Raw genomic sequence first — 5586 nt, forward strand, 5'->3', positions numbered from 1 at the left:
CACAAAAAAGGGTACTTGGCAGCGCCTTCACTTTGACAGCAGTCTTTGTGGACCCTGTGCTGACCACTTCATGTCTCTGGGGCAGCTCTCTGGGTCATTCCAGAACTGAAACCAAGAGAAACTTTATTGGCCCTTGCTGACCTTGGTCTAAGTAGTACTGCTCTCCAGTCAGTAGCATCAGTCTCTCCTCCATGCCTGAAATAGGCCATGGTTAGGGGAACGAGTGACCAAGTAGACAGGGAGCCTAGCTGGGAAAGAAGCTGCTGTGTCCTGTAGTATAGGGATGACCAAGAGGTCTGAACTTCAGGTCTTTCCAGGTTCTTCCAGCTCTGAAGTTCTATAAACCCCACATTGAGGTGCACACTAGCAGGGGCTTGAAAGATAAACTGGTCCTCAGGTATGCCAGGGATGGGATCTGGGGCCAGGTGGTACTAAGATGGAAGGCAAACATTTTGCGACGTTCTGGTAGCATGATTATTCAGAGACCAGCAGAATTAGTGAAGCTTGGACTCCAAAGTATTGGCTCGACTCTGCCACAGACTGTGGTCCTGTCTCCAAGGTGTGCTTGCTTAAGCTCAGAGCACTCCTCTCTTCCCAGTCCACGTCAGAAACGCAGCAGGGGCCCCTGGCTGGTGTGGCTCAATTGATTGGGCCTTGTTCGGTGCGCCAAAAGGTCACCGGTTAGATTCCTACTAGTCAGAACACATGCCCGGGTTGCCGGCTTGATCCCAAGTAGGAGGCAGCTGATCTGTTTCTCTCTCACATTGATGTTTCCCTCCTCCCTCTCTAAAATCAATGAAAAAAACAACAACAATAAAAAACCATATTTAAAAAAAAGAAATGCAGCAGGGGGTGGGAGGCCAAGGGGCCCTATAGTTTAGGGGAACTTGCATAGCCCCACCCTCTAGCTACTGTGTTAGGCATTTATCTTTCCTAAATGTCTCAGGGCCTGACGGGATGTGTTCAGGCAGGAATACCTCTGCATAGGCCAGGTGTGGCCTGCTTATTCTCAGCCATGTAGGGTGGGTGCCAGCTTCCCGCATATCTTGCTGTTGAAATACTTGGTAAGTCTCTACCGTGAGGTAGCTCTTTCCGATCAGGGTCCTCTCCCTGAGCAGCCTCTGAGCCCACAGGGAATATGAACTTCATCCCCTGAGCACGAAAAGTCAGGCTTTTCTTGTGCTTTTGCTTTTGAATGTGGGGTAGGGGTGAGAATTGGGATGGGGAGGGACTGTGCTAGGGGTATTTCCTCTGCGTTGTGCCCTTCTGCAGACCAGACTCTAGGAGCTCTCCATTTCCTGACACACCGAAGTGGGCCAGGAAGGCCCCTTACAGAGAACCCAATAGTTAGCAAAGTCATCACTCTTCTTTTTTGGAGTTGGGGAATTGCTCTAAAGTTCTAGAGAGACAAATCCCGCTATGGTGAAGGCTGCTTCCTGCCCTAATGGTAAGAATTGTAATCTAGAGATGTCTGTAGAGTCTTCTACAAACATAAATGTCAGCTAGTAGTAAATACTAATGAAAGGTGATGGGCATACCAACTAGAGCTGTAGTCCTGGCTGGCTCCTAGTCTTCACTGAGAGGGGCCTAGGGCAGATCTGACTGGGGAGTGGGCTTGATGAGGGTCCAGGGTCAACTGCCCTGGGTTTGAGGCCCGAGATAGGGAGAGCAGCACGCTGTTGTGTGGCTTGGGCTAGTATGGATTAACACCGCCGTCCCCAATCTGCTCTTTGCCATAGGCCAATGTGGTCCTTAAGATGGTGGGGTTCCTAGTTGCTGATGACAGTGTAGAAAAATATGCTTTCTTTAAATCACAAAAATAATATTTTTAAAAATTCAGAAACTTAACCTAAAAAGTTAAACTCTTCCACAGTTCCATGTTTCACCATAGTTCCATATCTCACAGATAACCATCATTAATGCTTTATTGCACAGTTCCATAGGCATTTTCTGTGCTGATGTCTTTGTTAATATACTACACACGTGTTGGAGCGTGCATTTTTTCCACTTATTGTATCTTAGACATCTTGTTACAGCAGTTGCATTCTTTTTAAAGATTGTGTAATATAGTCGTCCCTGGGGAATTGGTTCCAGGACCCCAATGGATACCAAATTCCATGGATGCTCAAGTCTCTTATGTAAAGTAGTGTAGTATTGCCCTAGCTGGTTTGGCTCACTGGATAGAGCATCGGCCTGGGGACTGAAGAGTCCCGGGTCCCATTCCGGTCAAGGGCATGTACCTTGGTTGCAGGCACATCCCCGGTGGAGGGGGTGTGGGGGGTGTGCAGGAGGCAGCTGATCGATGCTTCTCTCTCATCGGTTTCTTTTTAAAAAAATATATTTTATTAATTTTTTACAGAGAGGAAGGGGGAGAGATAGAGAGTTAGAAACATCATTGAGAGAAACATCCATCAGCTGCCTCCTGCACACCTACTGGGGATGTGCCCCCAACTAAGGTACTTGCCCTTGACCGGAATCGAACCTGGGACCTTTCAGTCCGCAGGCCGACGCTCTATCCACTGAGCCAAACCGGTTATGGCTCATCGATGTTTCTAACTCTCTATCCTTCTCCCTTCCTCTCTGTAAAAAATCAATAAAATATATTTTAAAAAAAAGCAGTGTAGTATTTGCATATAACCTATGCACACCCTCCCATATACTTCAAATCATCTCTGGATTATTTATAATACCTAATACATACAATGCTATGCAAATAGTTGTTACACTGTATTGTTTAGGGAATAATGACAAAAAAGTCAGTACATGTTCAGTACAGACATGAACATCATAGACCTAACTACATATAATACACAAATAGCAACAATGCATTATTTTTTTCCAAATATTTTTGATTTGCATTTGGTTGAATCCAAAGATGTGGAACCCACAGATACGGAGGGCTGAGAGATATTGTGGGTTCAGTTCTAGACCAGTGAGGTGGATACCACAATAAAGCGAGTCACCCAAATGTTTTGGTTTCCCAGTGCATATAAAAGTTATGTTTACATTTTACTGTAGTCTGTTAAGTGTATAATGGCAATATGTTTATAAAAATAATATAAATACCTTAACTAAAAATACTTTATTGTGATCTGGCCGGTGGCTCAGTTGGTTGGAGTATCATCCTGTGCACCAAAAAGGTGTTGGGTTTGAGTCTCAGTCAGAGCACATGCCTAGGTTGTGGGTTCAAACCCTAGTTGGGGCGTGTATGGGAAGCAACCTATCAATGTTTCTCTCACATTAATGGTTCCCTTTCCCTTCCCCTCTCTAAAATCAATAAAAACATATCCTTGGGTGAGGATTTTTTTTTTTTTGCTGTTAAAAAGGCTAACCATCTGAGCTTTCAGCGAGTCATAAATCTTTTTGCTGGTGGAGGATCTTGCCTCAATGTTGATGAAAACTCATTGGTGAGGTACTTGTATTCTATCATATGGTTATACTGTAATTTTTAAAAAAATATATTTTATTGATTTTTTTACATGGAGGGGAGAGGGATAGAGAGTTAGAAACATCGATGAGAGAGAAACATCGATCAGCTCCTCTTGCACACCCCCTACTGGGGATGTGCCCGCAACCAAGGTACATGCCCTTGACCGGAATCAAACCCGGGACCCTTGAGTTCACAGGCTGATGCTCTATCCGCTGAGCCAAACCGGTTAGGGCTATACTGTAATTTAATTGCTTCTTTTTTTTATTTGTTAATCCTCACCAAGGATATTTTTCCATTGATTTTTTTAGAGTGGAAGGGAGGGGGAGAGACACACAGAGAGAAACATCCATGTGAGAGAGACGCATTGATTGGTTGCCTCTGGGGATCAAGCCTGCAACTGAGATACGTGCTCTTGATCAGAATTGAACCTGGGACCCTTTAGTCCTTGGGCCGATGCTCTATCTACTGAGCCAAACCTGCTAGGGCTAATTCCTTCTTTATAGACATCCTAATTTCATTGCACATTTATGCAAATGCTTCTGTAGGATAAATTCATAGAAGTGGAATTGATGAATCCAAGGGAATGAACATTTTAAATTATGTGTCTTAGTTTGGGCTGCTGTAGCAAAAATACCATAGACTGGGTCGCTTAAAGAAACAGACATTTATTTCTCACAGTTCTGGAAGTACAGGATCAAGGTGCCAGTAGAATTGGTGTCTTGCGAGAGCCCTCTTCCTGGTTCATAGACTACTGCCTGCTGTGTCCACATGGCAGAAGAGGGTAGGGATTTCTCTAGGGTGGCTTTTATAAGGGCACTAATCCCATTCATGAGGGCCTTGTGCTCATGACTTAATTACCTATCAAAGGCCCCACCTCCTAATATCACATTGGGGATTAGTATTCCACATAGGAATTTGAGGAGACAGGAACATGCCATCCATTGCAAATAGGTGAGTTGCCCACTTTATACCCCTGCTAATAGTGTTGGAGAGTGCTTGCTTTTAAGACACAGATTTAAATGTTATTTTAAGTTGATTTTTAGAAAGAGAGGAAGGGAAAGAGAGAGAAACTGATGTGAGAGAGAAACATCGATCGATTGCTTCCCACACACACCCTAACCGGGAATTGAACCTGCAACCTGGGCATGTACCCTGACTGGAAATCAAGCTGGCAACCTTTTAGTATATGGGACGATGCTCAACCGAGTCACACCTGCCAGGCACAATACAGATTTAACATAAAGTCACCAGTAAGGAAAGGTAGGTTCTTATAATGTAAAATCAACTTAAAAACCAAGCAGTCTCAAGCCAGGAATTAAGAATTAAACCATGTCCATACAGTGATACCTTGCCCCTTTTATATGGGGGTCTATTAAAAGCCCTCTTTAGGTAGGTCTTTATGAACTGACTTAAAAAGATGTCTGGGTGTAGGAGAGAAAGCAGTAGCTATGGGCTGGTTCCATTTCTATTACACAAACATAGATGTAAAAATATATATTTTTTTAAAATATATTTTTATTGATTTCAGAGAGGAAAGGAGAGGGAGAGAGAGATAGAAACATCAATGATGAGAGAGAATCATTGATCGGCTGCCTCCTGCACGCCCCCTACTGGGGATTGAGCCCGCAACCCAGGTATGTGCCCTTGACCGTAATCGAACCTGGGACCCTTCAGTCCGCAGGCCAATGCTCTATCTGCTGAGCCAAACCAGCTAGGGCATTTTTTAAAAAAATATATTTTACTGATTTTTTACAGAGAGGAAGGGAGAGAGATAGAGAGTTAAAAACATCAATGAGAGAGAAACTCTGATCAGCTGCCTCCTGCACACCTCCCACTGGGGATGTGCCCGCAACCAAGGTACACGCCCTTGATCGGCACAGGCTGACGCTCTATCCACTGAGCCAAACCGGTTAGGGCGATGTAAAAATATTTATAAACTTAAGGACTGTATGTCTAACAACGGCTCTCAGGAGCAGGGGCTGTTCACTGTTCAAGAGTAACCTGCATTCCCCCTGAGAAGCCTAAACTTTGCTAAAACATGGGGATTTTCTTGTCTCATTGTCTTCTCACAATTAGAGGATAAAAGTATGCGTGTAAAGACTAGGCTTTCTTTTAATCTAGAAGACAATAACTAGACAATCACTTCACCGCAAAAC

General features: G+C 44.1%; 1 protein-coding gene across 4 annotated transcripts in view; it reads left to right on the plus strand.

The window, feature by feature from the left end:
• The window catches only part of BCAP31 (B cell receptor associated protein 31), a 25148-nt gene that overhangs the window by 4080 nt on the left and 15482 nt on the right, over positions 1-5586 (plus strand). The window lies entirely within an intron of this gene.

The sequence above is a fragment of the Myotis lucifugus genome, unplaced genomic scaffold, assembly GCF_000147115.1.
Source record: "Myotis lucifugus unplaced genomic scaffold, Myoluc2.0 scaffold_40, whole genome shotgun sequence".
Classification (NCBI taxonomy): domain Eukaryota; kingdom Metazoa; phylum Chordata; class Mammalia; order Chiroptera; family Vespertilionidae; genus Myotis; species Myotis lucifugus.